Here is a 23,069-nt window from a genome sequence, read left to right as displayed (position 1 = left end):
TCCCACATGCCGCAGAGCGGCTGGGCCCGTGAGCCATGGCCGCTGAGCCTGCGCGTCCGGAGCCTGTGCTCCGCAACGGGAGAGGCCACAGCAGTGAGAGGCCCACGTACCGCAAAAAAAAAAAAAAAAAATTTAAGGTGTAACAATGAAACTTGGGTTACATTTTAAAAAATAACTAATATCTTTTAGAGATCCCATACTGAAATAGGTATGAATGAAGTAATACGATGTCTGGGATTTGCTTCAAAATAATATGGACTGGGGAATTCCCTGGTGGTCCAGTGTTAGGACTCCACGCTTTCACTGCCAAGGGCATGGGTTCAAATCCTGGTTGGGGAACTAAGATTCTGCAAGCTGCGTGACATGGCAAATAAATAAATAAAATGAAATATAATAATAATAATATGGACTGGAGTTAGTTATTAAAAACATGGAAATCCATCTCCCCTGCCCCCTCCAGAGATTCTGATTCACCAGCAATCTGGGGTTACTATGGGGTTTTCTCCCTGACCCCCTGAGGTTGGTCACTCTTTTCCCCCCCATGTTACAGCACACAGTTGGGCACATTTCAGGCAAACTGGGGATACTGTCCCCAACTGCAGGCAGATGGGACCTGCAAACAATGGCCTCTGGTCAGCTCAGAGACCCAAATCTAGGCTGCCAACTTTCCAAACTCAGGGGAAGGGTAGCTTCTTGGTAATCTGACTAAAGGAAATGCTGTAGGTGAAACTTTATTTGAGGATTCATCACTCTCAACCACCTTCAGTACCAGTCCCTTTCCACTACTTCCTCTCAAATAATTTATTTCTCCCTTCCTCTCTGTACTGTATTTACTCATATTTACATTACGATGTCAGCTCCACCAGAGCAGAGGTTTGTCTGTTCACCGACGAACCTCAGAATAGTGTCTGGCACGTGACAGGAGCTCAATGAACATGCCCGCCAGTTTTATTGAGATATAATTGACAAATAAGATTGTGTAAGTTTAAGATGTACAATTTGATGATTTGATATATATCTATATTGTGAAATGATTACCACAAACACATCCATCCCCTCATATAGTTAATTTTTTTTTTTTTTGGTGTAGTGAGTACACTTAAAATCTACTCTCTCAAGAAATTCCAGGTATACAATATAGTATTGGTAACTATAGTCACCATGTTATACATTAGATCCCCAGAAATTATTCATCTTATAACTGAAAGTTTGTACCCTTTGACCAACATCTCCCCATTTCCCCCACCCCCCAGTCCCTGGCAACTACCAATCTACTCTGCTTCTACAAGTTCAACTTTTTTAGATTCCACATATAAATGAGATCATATAGTATTTGTCTATCTTTGTCCAACTTATTTCACTTAGCTTCTGTTTCATCCATTTAGTCACAAACAGCAGGATTTCCTTCTTTTTCATGGTTGAATACTATTCCACTGTACGTATGTATATATCCAACTATCTATATATTTGTATTTATATATAACAATTTCTTTATCCATTCATCCAACAACAGACATTTAGGTGGTTTCCATATCTTGGCTATTGTGAATAATGCTGCAATGAATCTGAGGGTGCAGATATCTCTTCAAGATAGTGATTTAATTTCCTTCAAATATACATATAGAAGTGGGGTTACTGGATCATATGGTAGCTCTATTTCTAATTTTTTGAGGACCCTCCATACTGTTTTCCATAGTGGCTGCATCAATTTACATTCCCACCAACAGTGCACAAGGGCTCCCTTTTGTCCATATCCTTGCCAACACTTGTCATCTCTTGTCTTTTTGATGATAGCCATTCTAACAGGTGCGAGGCGGTATCGCACTGTGGTCAATGAACATTTTTTGAAATGAACTTATCACCCTTTCCAATATGTTGGTCACATGATGGCAAGACCTGCAACAGGATCAGGCATACCAGGGAAAGTGTGCTTATTCCCTTTTTCTTGAAACTTACTTCAGTTTTCCAAGAAAGCATGCTTACTTTGGACACCAGGTTATTCCTATGGGAGAGCAATCTAAAGTGGAAAACAAAGAATTATATTTAAACCTAGAACAAACAGTGGTGCTAAAGTTACTTCCCACTATTCCCCTGCACACTATTCTAGCCAAACTGCCACTCTCCTAGCCCCCAAACGCAATGCACACTTTCCCAGCATCCGCCCTGGTTCAGGTGACAATTTTATCTGAAATGCTCTTCTTTCTCTCCTACATCTACTGAAATTCCATCCGTTATTCAAAACTTAGTTTGAATCTACCTCTCTGAGTCTTTCTCTGACAACCTTGGGCTGTCTTTTGGATTTTCTACCGAGAATTCTAAAAGCACCAACCATGTCTTTTGACATTGATCAGCCACTGTTCTGTGTGATTAGCTTCATTATACCTATCTTCTGTACCCAACTAAAGCAGAACCCAAATTTAAACAAAAACAGTATAAAGTGCTACAAGAGTACAATGAATTCTCCCATCCTAAGGCCAAGCAACTTTTAGACTGCATGGCATTTCGGCATTAGCGAACTTAAAATTCTGGCCCATTACAATAGGCTCTGGCCTCATCTTGTACCTTAACCCACCTCACCCTCCCCTATATGGAACGCTTGTTTCTTCGCCATCTTGACCATTTGATGTCCCCCAAACTTATCATGCCACTTTTTCAATTCTTTGGCTTTGCACTTGTCCCTTTACTTAGAAGACAAAAGATCTTCCCGCCCATCTCCAAGTGGTCAACTGAGAATACCTCCTTATCTTTTAAGGCTTTGAGTAAAATGATTTTGCCTTTCATTTTTAAAAAAAATCCTGGGACTTCCCTGGTGGCACAGTGGTTAATAATCCACCTGCCAATGCAGGGGACACAGGTTCGAGCCCTAGTCCAGGAAGATCCCACATGTGGCAGAGCAACTAAGCCCGTGTACCACAACTACTGAACCTGCACTCTAGAGCCCACAACTACTGAGCCTGTGCTCTAGAGCCCACGAGCCACAACTACTGAGCCTGCGTGCCTAGAGCCTGTGCTCCACAACAAGAGAAGCCACTGCAATGAGAAGCCCACGCACCGCAACAAAGAGTAGCCCCCGGTCGCCACAACTAGAGAAAGCCCACGTGCAGCAATGAAGACCCAATGCAGCCAAAAATAAAATTAACTAATTAATTTAAAGAAAATCCTGAAGCAAAATTAATTGCTCATTTATTTGTATCCCTAGAGCATGTCTGACATGTTACTAGATCTGACATGTGTGTGACAAAACTTTGCTTTTCTGACTCCCTCATTAGCTTACAAGTTCCATGAAAGCTGGGTCAATTTTGTTCCATCTTCATGTTACCAGAGTTTAGTGCAATGCCTGATACAAATGTGCCCAATAAACATGTTTTACTCCGTACTTAAGTAAAATTTTGGTCTTAAAACTAACTTTTTCAGGAGTGATGTCAGTTCCTTATCATTTGGTTTCCAAGAATATTCAGCTAGGCTACACAGGAGCACTTTAGCACAATCATAAAACACAGGATTCGGATGCTGGCTGGTCATCCATTGTCCAGGATCCACCAGCTTATGCTGGGCCCTTATGTATTTAGCCAGGCATTCCTGCCAGGGAGAAAAAGGCTTTCAAGGTCAACTGATTCCCCATCTGATCAGACAGTTCAGCTCTCTGAGGCATATGAAAATGTCATTTTTTAAGATCCATATGACAAAAAAATTGTGTATCCTTCCATAATAACCTAATTAATATTTAACAAACCTCCTTAAAACAGGGATTTATGCACTGAACATAAACATAAAATAACTCCTGGAGTCCCAAAATCTTGAGCAGTAATTTATATTAATAATAGTTGTGTTCAGGGACTTCCCTGGTGGTCCAGTGGTTAAGAATGCGCCTTCCAATGCAGGGGGACGCGGGTTCGATCCCTGGTTGGGGAACTAAGATCCCACATGCTGCAGGGCAATTAAGCCCGCGCGCTGCAACTACTGAGCCCACCCGTCACAACTAGACAGAAGCCTGTGCGCGGCAAGGAAGAGCCTGCACGCCCTAATGAAAAGATCCCACGTGCTGCAACTAAGACCCAACACAGCCAAAAAAAAAAAAAGTTGTGTTCATCAAAAGACTCAGAAGTAAAAGTCTAAGATGAAGTCTCTGGCACAGCCATGTATGGCTTTGTGAGGGCATCAACACTAGACCTTTAAGGAAAAGAAAAAAACTCTGCAGTACAGGAAAAACAGATGCTCTGCCAAAAATGTTTTCATAATTTCTTTACTGTGTTTTATAAGAGACAAGATTTTAATGACTATGGAAAACAGTAAACAGGAAATGACTGAGAAATGACCGAGAAATACTGCTGTCCTGATTGCTATTAAATGTTAAATAAAATTAAGTTAAAACTATCTTTGTGATAATTCACAATACTGCACTACATAGAATAATAAGTACTAAAAAGATGAGTCAGTTCTTTTCAGGTACACTACCAAATTTCAAAGAACTCTTGTATTATACTTCCAAATAAAAGGTGAGTTTCTGTTTTAATCAGTGATTGCCATATTTATTACTTTCTTCCACTAAAAATAAACAATCATTCAGAGAATTGGCTCCAATGACAAGCTGACTTAGCAAAAGGAAGCAATGCCTACATTGAAATAAACACTCATGAAGATGAACCTGGTCATGCATCAACCAAAAACACATTAAGCCAAAATTTTAGGAATAGGAATTAAAAACTAGAAAGCCAAAAGTAAGTCTTACTTGCATCCTCTCCATAAAAACAAACTACCTAAATATTAAACACAAACGGCTCTTGACACTTTTTAAATTTTTAGTTTCATTCAGAAAAAAGATATCTTTTATTAAATGGAGATTTAATGAGTCATTTGTGGTTTTTTTTCTAATTGAAAGGGATTTCTTTTAGAAGGCATTTTAAATGAAGCAAAAGAAAAATCCTCCCAATGCGTTTTTTTCCTGCTTTTAAAAACAATGGATATTATTGCACAATACCGGTCATAAACAGAAAAAGGACTGCTGTTTGCATTTCCATCTTACAATCACAAAATTTACTAGAGTACAGTATGGTAATAATTAAGCTATTAAAAAATAAAAACTGCCTGATCTTTCTCTATATTTCCTCAAATGCAATAGGACACCATTGCTCTGTGTTAGTGGAGTTTGTACATGTTATTGTTTCTATGTATGGAACTGCTTTAAAAAATACTTTGAAATGGCAGTAATTATAAATAAAAAATCTTTTTTCTTTTATTGAGCTTTAGTATTAGCAATCTGGTTAAAGTTATCATGCAAACTCTTGACTCTCACTGCTCTCTGTCAATGAGTAACATTCAAAATATTTTGGTTTTACGGTATGTTCCAAGAAAAACAAGCCCTATAAAAACAATTAACAATATTAAACAAAATTCCATTTTACAGAGTCAATGATGTTACCAAGGAAGAGATGCTGAGGATTCTCTTTTATAAAAGCAGGCTCAAAAGGAAGATGTGTGCATGAGTCAATTTTTTAAGGAGAAGAAAATAAAAGGAAACTTTTAAAGCTTAAAAACGATTTAAGAAAGAATATGGGCAAATATATATGTAGCATATTACTCCAAGAAAGATTTCCCAGTTTCCACAAAAATTTTAAAGAAGCTGAATTAATCTCACTCTTCTAAACTCCATTTAAGAAATATAAACTTCTATCTAGTGTGAAATCTTTTACAAACTTTAAGAAATGCCATGTGGACTGGAATTTAAATTGATAGTTTTTTCTATCAAAAGACCATAAGATACAGCGTTTCAGTTGAGGAAGATGAAAAAGTTCTGGGGAAAAACGGTGGTGATGGTTATACAACAAAGTGAATGTACTCAGTGCCACAGAACTGTACTTAAAATGGCTAAAGGGCTTCCCCGGTGGTGCAATGGTTGAGAATCCGCCCACCAATGCAGGGGACATGGGTTCAAGTCCTGGTCCAAGAAGATCCCACAGACCGCAGAGCAACTAAACCCGTGTGCCACAACTACTGAATCTGTGCTCTAGAGCCCGCGAGCCACAATTACTGAGCCCGCACACCACAACTACTGAGCCTGTGCACCACAACTACTGAAGCCCACACATCTACAGCCCATGCTCCGCAACAAGACAAGCCACCACAATGAGAAGCCCACGCACCGCAATGAAGAGTAGCCCCTGCTCGCCACAACTAGAGAAAGCCCTCGCACAGCAATGATGACCCAACACAGCTAAAATTTTTAAATAAATAAACAAACAAATAAATAAAATGGCTAAAATGGTAAATTTTATGTTATGTATATTTTACCACAAAAAAAGAAGAAAGCATCTCTGAATATTCCGACTTAAAAAAATACCCAAAAGGGTTTATTTGAAAATAACTAGCTGTACATCTATGATTAAAAATCTTAAAAAATTGCAGAGGAAGGAACATTCCCAAACTCATTCTATGAGGCCACCATCACCCTGATACCAAAACCAGACAAAGATTTCACAAAAAAAGAAAATTACAGACCAATATCACTGATGAATATAGATACAAAAATCCTCAACAAAATACCAGCAAACAGAATCCAACAACACATTAAAAGGATCATACACCATGATCAAGTGGGATTTATCCCAGGGATGCAAGGATTCTTCAATATATGCAAATCAATCAATGTGATACTCCATATTAACAAACTGAAGAATAAAAACCATATGATCATCTCAATAGATGCAGAAAAAGCTTTTGACAAAATTCAACACCCATTTATGATAAAAACTCTCCAGAAAATGGCCATAGAGGGAACCTACTTCAACATAATAAAGGTCATATATGACAAACCCACAGCAAACATCATTCTCAATGGTGAAAACCTGAAAGCATTTCCTCTAAGATCAGGAATGAGACAAGGATGTCCACTCTCACCACTATTATTCAGCATAGTTTTGGACGTCCTAGCCACAGCAATCAGAGAAGAAAAAGAAATAAAAGGAATACAAACTGGAAAAGAACAAGTAAAACTGTCTCTGTTTGCAGATGACATGATACTATACATAGAGAATCCTAAAAATGCCACCAGAAAACTACTAGAGCTAATCAATGAATTTGGTAAAGTTGCAGGATACAAAATGAATGCACAGAAATCTCTTGCATTCCTCTACACTAATGATGAAAAATCTGAAAGAGAAATTATGGAAACACTCCCATTTACCATTGCAACAAAAAGAATAAAATACCTAGGAATAAACCTACCTAGGGAGACAAAAGACCTGTATGCAGAAGACTATAAGACACTGATGAAAGAAATTAAAGATGATACCAACAGATGGAGAGCTATACCATGTTCTTGGATTGGAAGAATCAATATTGTGAAAATGACTATACTACCCAAAGCAATCTACAAATTCAATGCAATCCTATTAAATTACCAGTGGCATTTATTACAGAGCTAGAACAAATCATCTTAAAATTTGTATGAAGACACAAAAGGCCCCAAATAGCCAAAGCAGTCTTGAGGGAAAAAAACAGAGCTGGAGGAATCAGACTCCCTGACTTCAGACTATACTACAAAGCTACAGTAATCAAGACAATATGGTACTGGCACAAACAGAAACATAGATCAATGGAACAAGATAGAAAGCCCAGAGATAAACCCACACACCTGTGGTCAACTAATCTATGACAAAGGAGGCAAGGATATACAATGGAGAAAAGACAGTCTCTTTTATAAGTGGTGCTGGGAAAACTGGACAGCTACATGTAAACGAATGAAATTAGAACACTCCCTAACACCATACACAAAAATAAACTCAGAATGGATTCAAGACCTAAATGTAGGACTGGACATTATAAAACTCTTAGAGGAAAACATAGGAGGAACACCCTTTGACATAAATCACAGCAAGATCTTTTTTGATCCACCTCCTAGAGTAATGGAAATAAAAACAAAAATAAACAAATGGGACCTAATGAAACTTAAAAGCTTTTGCACAGCAAAGGAAACCATAAACAAGACAAAAAGACAACCCTCAGAATGAGAGAAAATATTCGCAACCGAATCAATGGACAAAGGATTAATCTCCAAAATATATAAACAGCTCATGCAGCTCAATATTAAAGAAACAAACAACCCAATCCAAAAATGGGCAGAAGACCTAAATAGACATTTCTCCAAAGAAGACATACAGATGGCCAAGAAGCACATGAAAAGCTGCTCAACATCACTAATTATTAGAGAAATGCAAATCAAAACTACAATGAAGTATCACCTCACACCAGTTAGAATGGGCATCATCAGAAAATCTACAAACAAATGCTGCAGAGGGTGTGGAGAAAAGGGAACCCTCTTACACTGTTGGTGGGAATGTAAATTGATACAGCCACTATGGAGAACAGTATGGAGGTTCCTTAAAAAACTAAAAATAGAATTACCATATGATCCAGCAATCCCACTACTGGGCATATACCCAGAGAAAACCATAATTCAAAAAAACATATGCACCCTAATGTTCATTGCAGCACTATTTACAATAGGCAGGTCATGGAAGCAATCTAAATGCCCATCGACAGACGAATGGCTAAAGATGATGTGGTACATATATATAATGGAATATTACTCAGCCATAGATAGGAATGAAATTGAGTCATTTCTTGAGACGTGGATGGATCTAGAGACTGTCATACAGAGTGAAGTAAGTCAGAAAGAGAAAAATAAATATCATATATTAACGCATGTATGTGGAACCTAGAAAAATGGTACAGATGAACTGGTTTGCAGGGCAGAAGTTGAGACACAGATGTAGAGAACAAACGTATGGACACCAAGGGGGGAAAAAACCGTGGTGGGGTGGGGATGGTGGTGTGCTGAATTGGGCGATTGGGATTGACATGTACACACTGATGTGTATAAAATTGATGACTAATAAGAACTTGCAGTATAAAAAAACAAACAAACACAAAAACTAATAGTAAACTTTCTTTGGGTTATTTGTATGGAAATATGTTAATATAAATGTTTCAGACATTACATGAAATTTCTAAAAATCTTATATGTTCTGGTATAATGTTATAAGTGATAATTGTAGTTATTACTTTAAAATGTGTAACTCAGAAATAACTAAATTTCCTTGTCAATTGCATTATTATGAACTTTCATCAAATCTTTAACCGTGGTCATCTTTAAGTCTTTTGTCATTTACAGACAGTTCTGGACTCTGATGCTTTCGCAAAAATGTTCCTATAAAAGGGTTTCATCTTCAAGGAATTCATGGAAAATACTCTGACAAGTACAGGTTTCTGGTAACTGACTGAACTGCTCAACTGAATGAATAAGCATTTTCAGAACTCTAATGGAAAACTGATGAATTCATAATAGTGCTAACAAAAGATCAAGATGAAAAAAAAATTAATTACATGGGACTGAGTGAACTGATGAGGATGATTATAATTTTTGTGACTTTGTTTGAATAAAAAAAAATCCCCCCCCCCAAAAAATCTTTCTATTTCTGGAAAAGTATTCTCTCCCTCAAGCTGGCAGCTTCAGGACACACGCCCACTGAGGGAAAATGAGGGACCTATGGCACATCAGTTAAAATTAACCTCAGCAAACAGTGGGGTGAAAGAAGCTGAGGCAGATCACCCCACAACTAGCAAGAGGCACAGATGTAGGAAGAAATCATCCCACAAAGGAAGGAGGAGGGCTCTTAACCCTGTTGTGCCTTCTGTCTGTCTGGTGAGGCTTATGGATCCCTTCTCAGAGTAATATTTCAAGATGCAGAGTATATGGAAGATTTTTAAAAAGTTATAAAAATATTTAAAAATTGTAATATAGTTAGATATGTGGTTCTTCATCAATGCATTAATATACTATATGTAGTGGTGAGTCTAGTAACTACTATCATTTAGGAGATAGTAATCTTTCAAGATACCTGCAAATGTAATGTGATAAACAATATTTCTACTGGTAACATTCCCCAGGCACTGTTAATACTACAGTGGCTGGTGGCCTCCACTCATAGATTTAGGAAATAATAAATTTCAATTGGAGTCTAGTGAAAATAACATGCAATTTTTTTCGTATCCAAGTTCACGGGCCTCCCTCTCCCCAGTTCTCCCTAATTCTAACCACAGATCCTTTAGGGGTCAGTCCATGGAGCCCTTGTACCGTTGGGGTCCAGGACAGTTGTTCAACATGTGAAACAAATAAACTCAATCCAGTAACAAATAACAAAGGAATTCTGAACATCTGAATATAATTCACAATATATTTTTAAACTTGCTAAGCACACAATGGCCATTTCTACACGCTGTTTGGATGTACATTTTTGCAATGCAAAGATGCTGAAGGTGCTGCCAGATGCACAGGATGGTAGCAGCAAGCTGTCAATTTCAACAGTGCAGAAAGGATACTCTTCACTATCACCAAAGATACCAAAGAATGCCCTGAGAGAGGAAGGTGAAGTATAACCTAGTTTTCTGCAAGCTTAGTAGAGGGCAACAGAAATGCATTTTACAATTTAAAAAACCTGACACTGCAGTGGAAAAGCCCATCAACATTCTCCACCTTGGACCAGAGTGAGATACAAAGGTAAGTTTCATCTGATAAACATGCAACAGTCCTTTCTGGAAAGCTTAGTCAAAATTCACATCTTTATTCTCACAAATGTCCACTGTAGAAAATAGCCACATAATCATTTACTTTTCTAGTTTTTACATGAATGCTTGGAATTGAATAGACATGTAAATTAACACCTTTTTCTATACTCACTTCTGGGCTATCCTGCTATAGATTATTGAACCTTCATATAAGAGTCAAGTAACTTAGAAACAGCCTCTGGTGATCTAAGAATAAAACACTATGTTTCGTTTTTAAGGCCAGCTCAGTGTAATTAAAAAAAAATTTTTTTTGACTTAAAACCACATCATTCTGAAGTGGCAGTCACATGTGCTAGAAGCAAGTGATGTCGGGAAACTGCGTAATTGGTTTCGAACACAGTCCCAACTTCTGAGAGATTTGTGCCACAACACAACCCTTTTCCTTAGGAAAGAGGTGAAGACTTTTCATTTAGTTTGACTCTCTTCTATCACTTCTGGGTCATTTAAAATAGGATAGATCCATAGCTCTATTACCGCCATTATTCAGTATTGTTCTTTTGAACAAATTAGAATAAATTTTTTTTGCTTCATTATGTCTTCATAGTCTTGCCTTTAGAACACCTTATTTACCTCTCTAAATATTTAAGTTCTTCAGTTTTGCTTCACCTAGTAAAATTATTTTTCTATGAAGGTTTGTCATTATTTAACTTTTTCTTAAACTTCTAATGAAAGCTTGCAAATTTTGTTAATGAGTCTCATATCATTAATATCATAATTTTTCTTTAACAAATTACATTAAAATAGCATGGGGCAAAAAAAAAAAAAAAAAAAAAATAGCATGGGGCTTCCCTGGTGGCGCAGTGGTTGAGAGTCCGCCTGCCGATGCAGGGGACGCGGGTTCGTGCCCCGGTCTGGGAAGATCCCACATGCCGCGGAGCGGCTGGACCCGTGAGCCATGGCCACTGAGCCTGCGCGTCTGGAGCCTGTGCTCCGCAACGGGAGAGGCCACAACAGTGAGAGGCCCGCGAACCGCAAAAAAAAAAAAAAGCATGATATATTAAGCAGAACTGTAATTTATCATACTAATGATAATGAGGGTTTGATTCAATGATCATTTATTTATTAAAATAAGCCTGTGATGGAAGGGCAGGGTAGAGGGTTAAAGAAACACAAAAAAAGCCCCACACAAGTGTATAATATGTCCCAGCTCTCAAGTAGCTGATAATCTTATTGGAAAGGCAAGACAGCTACATCTGAAATAATCTTCCAAACTGTAGTAAGCATTATCAATGTGCATGAAAATAAACATATACTAGCATGGATATTTATAGTAACATTAAGCCCTTTTTACAATTAATGATTCTTGCTATTATTATTACTATTACCTATTTAAAAATATAAATTAAATTAATATTATTAATATACCAAGGCATATGATATGATAAAAACTGTAGTAGCAGCTAACATTCACTAAGCGCCTTCCCTCTGCCACACACTTTACACAGTCCTAATCCTTCTAATACAATCCTGCCAGGTATGTATTATTATCCCTATTTTTAGAGAGAATGTGAGACAGTTGCCCAACATTGCAGTTTGTAAGCAGCGAGACAGAAGTTTGAATTCAAATCTCTAATTCCCAAGCCCATGCTTCTCATCTCTGTGGGTGGAAACAGGATTTTTGGAAGGTCTGATTTCTGTAAATGTTTCCCATGCCAAAAAACAGCAGTTGAGAATCTTAAAACACTTTCTCCCACAGCAAAAAACCTCATTATTCCATCAATTACAATTCTAAAATTTTAAATCAACTTATTATAAGGTATTTTTGCTGAGAAAAGTGAAGCACATTATTGTAAATCTATCACTATAAAAAGTAGGGAGGGATTTCCCTGGTGGTCCAGTGGATAAGACTCCGACTCCCAATGCAGGGGGCCCGGGGTTCAATCCCTGGTTGGTGAATGCATGCATGCCGCAACTAAGAGTCCTCATGCCACAACTAAGAAGTCCACATAATGCAACGAAGATCCTGGTGCCACAGTTAAGACCCAGTGTGGCCAAAATAAATAAATAAAATAAGTAAATAATTATATTAAAAAAGTAGGGAGAAATGTAAGTAAGGAGAAATACACTGGCACCGGCTTCGAGAAAAGGAGCTGTGGGAGCATCGTAGCTGAGAGCAGCACTTTAGTCTTTTCCATGTAAGACTTCAGGGAAAGGAGTCCTTTAAACAAAAAAGGCTGGCAGAGGTTCCATAATGAAATAACTTTGGGAAGCGTAACATATCACATACCCGTCTCAGTAATTCATGATATACATCAGACCTCCTGCTTTTTATTTATTTATTTTTAAAGTCCTTCCTTCCTTCCTTTCTTCCTTCCTTTCTTTCTTTCTTTCTTGGCTCTTCGTTGTGGTGTGCAGTCCTCTCTCTAGTTGTGGCATGGGGGGTTTCTCTCTGTAGTTGCGGCGTGCAGGCTCCAGGGCGCGTGGGCTCTGTAGTTTGTAGCAGGCAGGCTCTCTCGTTGAGGCATGTCAGCTCAGTAGTTGTGGTGCGTGCGGGCTTAGCTGCCCCGTGTCATGTGGGATCTTAGTTCCCCGACCAGGGATTTAACCCGTGTCCCCTTCATTGGAAGGCGGATTCTTTACCACTGGACCACCAGGGAAGTCCCCAGACCTCCTGCTTTTTAAAAGTCACTGTTTCCCACACTGACTTTGCCACAGAACCCTCCATTCTCTCCCAACTCCACTCCCAACACCTATTAACTCCCGTGGGTCTAGAGCAGCACAGCTGTCCAATAGAAACACCGTGAGTCACAAGTGAGAGCCACACATGAGATTCAAAATGTTCTAGTAGCTAAATTTTTTTTTTTTTTTTTTTTTTTTGCGGTACGCGGGCCTCTTACTGCTGTGGCCTCTCCCGTTGCAGAGCACAGGCTCCGGACGCGCAGGCTCAGCAGCCATGGCTCACAGGCCCAGCCGCTCCGCGGCATGTGGGATCTTCCCGGACCGGGGCACGAACCCGTGTCCCCTGCATCGGCAGGCAGACTCTCAACCACTGGGCCACCAGGGAAGCCCTAAACTTTTTAAAGTGTAATTTGTTGTAATATACAGTTGATCCTTGAACAATGTAGGTTTGAACTGCGAGGGTTCACTTATACACAGATTTTTTTTTCCCAATACATTTACAAATATATACATGTAGAACATCATGAGCAAGACTTGTATGGAAGTGGATAGCCTCTCCTTACATAGGCATAAGGTGAGTGATATTTAATACAAAATTAACAGTGCTTGTTTTCTTACTGTTTTATAACTTTGCTTTCAAAGAATTACATTACTGTGGGACTTCCCTGGTGGTCCAGTGGTTAAGGCTCCGTGCTGCCAGTGCAGAGGGCGCAGGTGTGATCCCTGGTTAGGGAACTAAGATCCCACATGCCGTGCGGCAAGGCCAAAAAATTTTAAAAGAAAAGGAATTACATTACTGTAAAGTATGCCTCTTTCTCTCGTAATCGGAGACCTGCATATCAGCCTATCATAATAGGTAAGTGGTTTTTTAGAAAAATATAACAATGTTTCCAATACTGTATTATGAATATGACTGTAATACTATATGCCATAAACATTTTATAATGAATGATTCATTCATTCATTCATTTTATAATGATTCATTCATATAATGATTCATTCAGCCCACAGAGGCTGGGCTACTGTGAAGCAATCGTACAGGCCACCATAAAGCAATCATATTGCTGCTTTTTCTTTACCAATGCATGAATCACTATACCCATACATAAATATAAATTTCTTTTTCACATTATCTTTTCATTTTTGATGTCTAGTGTTAGAGATACATGTAACATCTATAGTGTTTTGTATTATATAAGACAATATTGATGTAGGTACTGACAAGACAATTCATCTTGTAAACAGACGTCATAAACTTAATGGTATGGATATATGCAGTATAGTACTCTAAATAATGTATTTTCTCTGCGTTACCTGATCAGGGATTGAACCCGAGCCCTCCGCAGTAGAAGTACAGAGTCCTAATCACTGGACCACCAGAGAATTCCCCTGTGTATGATTTTCCTAAAAACCTTTTCTTTCTTCTTGCTTACTTTTTTTGGTAAGAATTCAGTATATAATAAGTATAACACACCAAATATACGTTAATTGACTGTATGTTATCAGTGAGGCTCTGTTCAACAGTAGGCTATTATTTAAGTTTTGGGGGGATAAAAAGTTATATGTGGATTTTTGACTGCATAGGGGGTTGGTGCTCCTAACCGTCACATTGTTCAAGGGTCAACTGAGTTTTATTTTGTCCAGAATACCCAAAAGCTATTTTGGACGAAATTTTTTAAAAAATTTATTTAGTATTTATTTAATCATTTCAACATGTAATTAATATAAAATTAATGAGATATTTTACATCCTTTTTCTCATACAAAGTCTTCAAAATCTGGTGTGGACTTTATACTTAGAGCACATCACAACTGGCGCATTTCAGGCACTAATAGTCGTCTGTGGTTAGTGCCCCCCATACTGGACAGCTCCCATCTAGAGACTTTTATAGAACTTAGTTTAGGAAAAACACTGGCCTAGAGGCTCATTTCCCCTTGTTAGCCTGTATGGACAGCCACAAGGTGGAAATCTTTAAGATTTAAGAACAGTTAAAGAGGTATGAATAATATTTACCCTAATTATTTACATATGGTTTCCAAGAAGTTTTGTTTGTGGGATTTTTTTTATGGAAGGGGGGGATGAAGGGAAGGGAGTTGCCATAACCCTTGTTTTCACCAGATTACAACCCCCTACACACACACACACACACACACACACACACACACACACACACACACAGATATAATTTGGAAAAGGAAAAAAGTTGAATATTAAGTATCAGTTCCAAAGACAACCCTAGTCTAGCCATTGGACTGAAATAATCCTAATCTTCTCTAAGAAGCAAAGTTAATTTCACATGCTTCTTACATATTTAAAGACTTTAATATATATTTCTAAAAATAAGTTTCTTCTATAGCACAGGGAACTCTATTCAATATTCTGTGATAAAGAATATGAAAAAGAATATATATATGTATAACCGAATCACTTTGCTGTACAGCAGAAATTAACAATATTGTAAATCAACTATACTTGAATAAAATAAATTTTTAAAATAAGTTATTTCTTCATGTTTGTGTAAAATGATCTTAAATACACGAGAAAAAGATCCAATAGTAAATTATTTGAGGAAAAAGCAAACAAACAATCTGCTAAAAAGAAACTAAAACTGATGCTGAGAGCTCCTGAACCAGGTACTCCCACATAAGCCTCACAGCTGACAAACAGACCCACTTTTACAAACAGGGAACTTGCTGTAGGCTCTCAATCACCTGCGAGCTTGTTAAAAATCCAAATTCTCAGGCCCACCCCAGACCTACTGGACCAGGAACTCAGGGGGTGTTAAACAAGCCATCCAGGTAATCCTGATACACACTCATGTTTGAGAACCACTACATCAACACAGAACTAGTATTTAAACCCAATCTGTCTAACTCCAAAAGCTATATATTTTTTAGAAGTTTTTTGGGGCCTTTCTTGGAGAGGGGGCTGAGAATTTTTGTGTGTATGTGTGGTAAAATACACATAACATAAAATTCATCATCTTAACCATTTTTAACTGTACAGTTCAGTGGTATTAAGTACCTTCACACTGTTGTGCAACCATCGCCACCATCCATCTCCAGAAGTCTTTTCATCTTGCAAAACTGAAACTCTGTACCCATTATATGCTAACTCTCCCTTTCCCCTCCCCCCAGCGCTTGGCAACCACCATTCTACTTTCTGTCCCTATGAGTTTGACTACTGTAGGTAACTCATATAAGTGGAACCCAATTTCACCCAACAGCCTCAACGGCAGAAAGTTTGGAAAGTACAGAAAGGCATAAAGAAGAAAATGGAGATCACTTATGATTCCACTGCCTATAGCAGTAACTGCTGTGGACTGAATTGTGTCCCCCACAAAACTCATGTTGAAACCCTAAGCTCTAATGTGACTGGATTTAGAGACAGGGTCTCTAGGAAATAATTAAGGTTAGATGAGTTCACAAGGGTAGAGCCCTAATCCAATAGGGCTGGCGATCTTATAAGAAGAGGAAGAGAGTCCAGAGCTCCTGTGAGGACAGCAAGAAGGTGGCAATCTGCAAACCAGGAAAAGGGCCTTCCCCAGCCAGCGAACTACCTGGCACCCCAATCTTGGACTGCCCAGCCTCCAGAACTGTGAGAAAATAAGTTTCTGCTGTTTAAACCACACAGTCTATGGTACAGTTGACCCTTGAACAGCTCAAGGGTTGGAGCTCTGACCATCTGTGCAGTCGAAAATCCATATATAACTTTATAGTCAGTTCTCTACACAGGCAGTTACTCTGCATCTGCAGACTCAATCAACTGTGGATCATGAGTACTGCAGTAGGTATTCCGTGAAAAAAAAAAATCCGTGCATAAGTGGACCCATGCAGTTCAAACCCATGTTGTTCAAGGGTCATCTGTATTCTGTTATGGCAGCCTGAGCTAATACTTTGGAACATACTTTTTCAATCTTTTTCTTTAGTATATTTTTATTTTTAAAGTATGTTTTATATTTAAACGAAATCAAAGCCCATATGCCTTTTTTCACTTTCCCAGCATTTTCTAAACCTCCATTCTGCAGACCAGTGATCAGCAGGACACTGATTTTCGGAAAGTGGGTTTTAGAGTGACATCAGGCTTCTACTGCTAAATTTCTCAGTCTTTTCTATACTAAACTGAGAATGTCAAGATGGGAATTTGTTATATTTGATCTCTAAGTGTTTGAGGGGAGAGCTCTGTATTACATCCCCTGCTGTTCTGATAAAAGTATACCACTGGACAACTAACAGGAATTTCAAGGGGCATTGCCTAGTCTTGGAAAGCAATACTGACTGACAGAAATAATTCACTTAAGACAAAAAGTCAATTTCATTTTCTAAAGGAGCCATTCACTCATTCATTCACTATTAGCAAACTAGTCTAATTAAACACTGCTTCAACATTTTTTTATAACAATAATTTTAAAAAGTAGTGATGGTTAAGCTCCAAATTAGTGAGGCACTGTTAACTCTTTGTATGCATGGTCTCACTTAATCCTGGCAAACTTCCTCTGCAAGGTAAATCCTCAAGCCAGAGAAACTAAGGCACATGCCCCCAGAGAGGTTACATAATTTACTGGAGACAGCACAGAAAGGAAAAGAGCCAGGACTGGAACACAGATCTGTCTCGTTCCAAGGCTATTATTAACTACAATGCTTCTTTCTCTCTTAGTCAAATAACTGCCTTGCTTGAAAAACTTTATGATTTTTTTGTACGTAAAGAAAAATTCAAATACTTTGGCCTTGCATTGAGTGCATTTCACAAACTGTTATCCCAATGTCCCATCCCAGCCTTCCTTCTTTTCTCTCTCGTCTTTGAGAAACTTCTCACTTCATCCAACGAAGATTCCCCACTGTCTTGCCCCTCTTATATACTTCTCACTTAATTTCTTTCTTTCCCACCTAAATTCCTCTGCTTTGCCGTCTTCTCCCGGTCAACAAATTCCTTAGGTTCCAGTTCAAATTTAATTTTTTATATGTGACCCTTCATTGCTCATTCTCTCATGCCCCACATCCCATCCATCAAGAAATCCCATCGGCTATACCTTCAAAACAGATCCAGAATCCAACCACACACCACCTCCACTGCTACCTCCCTAGTCCAAGCCGTCATCACCTCTCATCTGGCCTCTCTGCTCTCCTTCTTTTACCCCCTGCATCTGTTCTCACCCCAACCTCCTGAGCAATACCTTTAAAACATAAATCAAAACCCTCCAATGAATCCCCATTTTTCTCATGGTAAAAACCAAACTCCTTTTCTATGTTCAATTGTGAATAACCATTGAGTAAACAATGGCCCCCACCCCCACCCCCAAACCTCTCTGACTTCTTTCTGATTCTAGCCCTTCCTGACTTCCCAGGCCTAGAACTCACCAGGCATGCTCATGCCTCAGGCCCTTTGCACTGGCTGCTCTCTGCCTGGAATGCCATTCTTTAAGATAAGGCTCACTCCTTACTTCTTTCAACTCTCTGCCCCGAGGATCATGACCTACCAGTGACCACCTTCCCATCCCCGCAGCATTCCACATCTTCCTTGTCTTGCTTTATTTTCCTCCCTATAACTTACAAGTTTACCTAGGTATGCTGTCTGTCTTCTCATGAGAGTCCTGCTCATTGAGGCATCTTGGAGCCTAGAATGGCACCTGGCACATATTAGGTACTCAATAATATTTGCTGAATGAGTGAATGGATGGACGTGCTCACACACTTCGGTCAAAGGCTCTCTCTCCTTTGCTCTCTCATTTGGCACTTATCACATGCTGCTGTGTACTTTTCTGCATGTACTAATTATCCACCCACCTAGATCACATGTTCCTGTACCCTCCAAGTGCCCTGTACAAAATTAGCATTTAATAAATATTTGATGATCAATTATCAGTGCAGTGCCTTTTTCTTTCCAAATAGTTACAGTAATAACTTTTCAAAACATGACATTCCATTTAGAAAAGAAACATTCTGGAAAGGAAGAAAAACACCAGAATATTTTTATTTATTTATTTATTTTTGGCTGTACCACTGTGGCTTATGGGATTTTAGTTCCCCAAACAGGAATTGAACCCAGGCCCTCGGCAGTGAGAGCACCGAGTCCTAACCTCTGGACTGCCAGAAAATTTCCAGAATATTTTTAACTTTAAATTAATCTTAGGGCTTCCCTGGTGGCGCAGTGGTTAAGAGTCCGCTTGCCGATGCAGGGGACACGGGTTCGTGCCCCGGTCCGGGAAGATCCCACATGCCGCGGAGCGGCTGGACCCATGAGCCATGGCCGCTGAGCCTGCGCGTCCGGAGCCTGTGCTCCGCAACGGGAGAGGCCACAACAGTGAGAGGCCAGCGCACCGCAAAAAAAAAAAAAAAAAAAAAAAAAATTAATCTTAAAAGGGTGGAAAATATTTTAAAGGTATATACATACAACGCATATACATATACCAAATCCATGTCATGTTCTGAAAATAAATTATTTGCTTTGTGCCTTTCATGTATATTATATCCTGAAGACATACTTGAGAGTCAAGCTCAAGGTAACATTTGGATAGTAAGGTAATTTGGAACATAGAACATATTTTAAATAATGAGTTGAGAATTTATGTAATGTGTGACAAAAATAAAAGGTTAAAATAGGTTTTATGTCAAATAGGTTTTATGTCACATTTTTTGACACAATATCAGTTTTAGATGGGGAGCATCTAATTGTAATGAAAATGTGTTCTATAAACAATTTAAGTTTACATGTATGTATAGAACTAAAGTATTCGTTTACATGAAGACTTTAACACATCTCTCTATATTGTTCATTTTGTGCTGCATATCCAATGTGCACATTTCTGAAAAACAGTTTAGCCAACTTTTTAACATTAGATGCAGATCTTTTCAGTCATCTTGACTGTAGCACATGCACTATTCTCTTCGTGAGTATTGGTGGGGAAGACATGTAAACAGACCCCTGCAAGACTTATGGTGATTTCTTAATTGATTATTTATCTCATTTAACCTTAGAACCTTAACATGACAGTGCAAATGAAAAAAGAATGTACAGTAATAATATGGTACTCATAAAATATATTAAAAAGATAAGGAAATCTTCTCTGGTATGCACAGGTTTTCACATGGCACAATGTCCATTTTACATTTCTAGGTAAGTTAAGGCCCTCTCCACTCCTCTTTTGCAAACACAGTTCCCCAAATTTCATTTTTCTTTGATTATTCTCTTTGGACATTTACTTTCAGATTGTTTTACCTACGTAATATATGCTGTAACAGAAAATAATTCTAAGTATACATGTGACATAAAAATCAGACTAATGAAGAGAAACAAGTAAAATAGTTTTAAAACTTTGGGGAAAAAAAACCCCAACAAAGCTAGAGGAGCAAAGAATTAGGGCAGTAGCTGGAGGGAGAAGTGAGCTCAAAAACAAAGAAATCAGTTATTCTTTACCTTGTAAATTAGACCAGTAAAATGAAAAAAAAGAAACTAAAATAAATAAATAAGCAAGCAAGCGATCTTGAGGTTTATGGATAGAGGTAGCTCCAAACATCTCTAGGTGTAAATCTGCATCTTTTAAGTATGATCACACCTAGAGAAAAGGGGCTGGACTCTCATGATCTTTCCAATCCTGATTCTCACAGATCTGGAGAATCAGAATACAAATAGGTCAGTTTATTCTTACTTCCTATTCCTAAATATATTTCTTTGCACTTCTAGGAAGTATCAGAGTTAAAAAATCTAAATGTAGCAGCATTCATTTTTATTTTAAATCCTAGGAGAAATACTTCCAAGTTAAAACCACACAATCGAAAACTTTTACTCTCAGTAATCAGGAGAAAATAATCTGATTTTTTTGGTGTGTGTGGATAACAGTCTCTACACATGCAATGAGTTATTTCTAAATCTGAAGACATTTCTCCACATTAAAAAAAAAATCTATTATTCTACTTCCCAGGTTAGGTCCAGTTTAAAAAACTAAACTTTGCTCTAGAAAACTTTCTTTGACAGTAATTTAAATTTTGTATGTAATACCTTTGTTTGCCAAACACAGATATAAAGATTTTAAATTTAATCTCTCAATATGGCATCCAGGTTTCTCCAGCTCTACTACTTATTGAGAAATGACTACTGAAAATAATTATAAACTATTCTGTTATTTTATATTCATAAAACTTTCGTGTATATTACACTAAAGCTAAACATTCAACAACTATGGCATTTTTTTTTTTAAATTCAGGGGAAATGCTTAGGGCTTTAAAAATTATTGCTAAAAATCAAATGATGGGGCTTCCCTGGTGGCACAGTGGTTGAGAGTCCGCCTGCCGATGCAGGGGACACAGTTTCGTGCCCCGCCTGGTCCGGGAAGATCCCACATGACACGGAGCGGCTGGGCCTGTGAGCCATGGCTGCTGAGCCTGCGCGTCCGGAGCCTGTGCTCTGCAACGGGAGAGGCCACAACAGTGAGGGGCCCGCGTACCTCAAAAAAAAAAAAAAAAAAAATCAACTGATGGTGGTGGCCCTAACACTGTAAAATATTATTCGAAGGAGAGCTGAATACCAACTCTACAATAAAAACCAAGAAATCGGATAAATAAACTGATTATCTTTTTTAAAAAATTACAATAAAAATCTGAAATCACTGCAAGCAACTGTTAAAGATGGGTGATTTTAATACATACAACAGCAGTCTTAACATTCCTTAGTTATGTTCAAAATATTTAGTCTACATAACAAATTTTGAAAGTCTCTCCCATATGACATTTACCACAAGATTCTGAAATTCTTCATCTCCCCAAATTAGGCTTACCACTAGTAATAGTGAGAGGGCTGGTTCTCACTGGGAAAGAAGGAAAATTCAGGTTAGCTCTGGCAGCCTTGCATGAACTCATGCACTACCTCAGACTGTTCAGGGACCAACTTAACGATCAAGAGCTGTAGGTCAGCCCCAGTGAACTAAAAAATCCACAGTAAGAATGTTTCATCATCTTTTATTACTGTTGTCCATCAGGGCTCAGCTTTCTCATAGGGTCAGAAAGAAAAGGAAAACATCCTTCTGACACGTTATTTTACTGGCCTTATATTCAACCTACAGTATGGCCTCTTTAAAAGAATGTTTCCTTAAAGCAAATCACACTTTGTACGTTTTAAATCCAAATCTGTACTTTGATTACACTGACAACATTCCAAGCAAGGGAACAACTTGAGCTGTACCATATCATGTTTAATTAAGGTTCTAAGTGTTCTTTTTTCCAATTAGGATTTTTGCTAAGTGAAAGAGATGATTCATAATCCCTGATTGCTCCCAAGTATAGAGCTTGGGAGCAATACTATGCATGTCTGACTCACCACACTATGCAAATAAAAAACTGAATTATCTGCAGAAGGAGCAGAATAACTGCTCTGACCTAAAATTTGACTATCGACATAAGATTCTGGGTTAAGATTCTGGGTTTTTTGATCACCACTTTTATTTATCAATAAAACACTACTTTTCCCTATTCGTCCTATTGAAACAAAGGTCATCCAATTTTAATCTTAAAACCTCAAAATGTTTAACTAGTAGGCAGTCATTTGTAGATAAAATCTTATACATGGGCTTAATACTAAGGGCAAAATGTATCGTGCATGGACATGCAGTATATATTCAAATCCCAGCTCTACCACTTAGTAATGTAACCTTGGGCAAGTTATTTATCATTTCTAAACCTCAGTTTCATTATCTATAAAATGGAACAAACCTACCTACAGGGTGTTGTCAGAATTTAATAATACTAAACACCCGTCAGGGCCCGAAATAATGTTAAGGTTTAACAATATTCTTTCTCCTTTCCCCCATCTTCTTTCTTGTGAAAATGTTACAGTCA

At 38.2% G+C, this 23,069-nt stretch overlaps 1 protein-coding gene across 2 annotated transcripts in view; it reads right to left on the bottom strand.

Annotated features, from left to right (window-relative positions):
* Nucleotides 1-23,069, bottom strand: part of BICRAL (BICRA like chromatin remodeling complex associated protein) — a 102,429-nt gene that overhangs the window by 50,091 nt on the left and 29,269 nt on the right. The window lies entirely within an intron of this gene.

Source organism: Leucopleurus acutus (assembly GCF_964270905.1).
Source record: "Leucopleurus acutus genome assembly, chromosome: 10".
NCBI lineage: Eukaryota > Metazoa > Chordata > Mammalia > Artiodactyla > Delphinidae > Leucopleurus > Leucopleurus acutus.
Note: the sequence above shows the minus strand (reverse complement) of the source record. Positions and strands in the feature narration are given on the sequence as shown.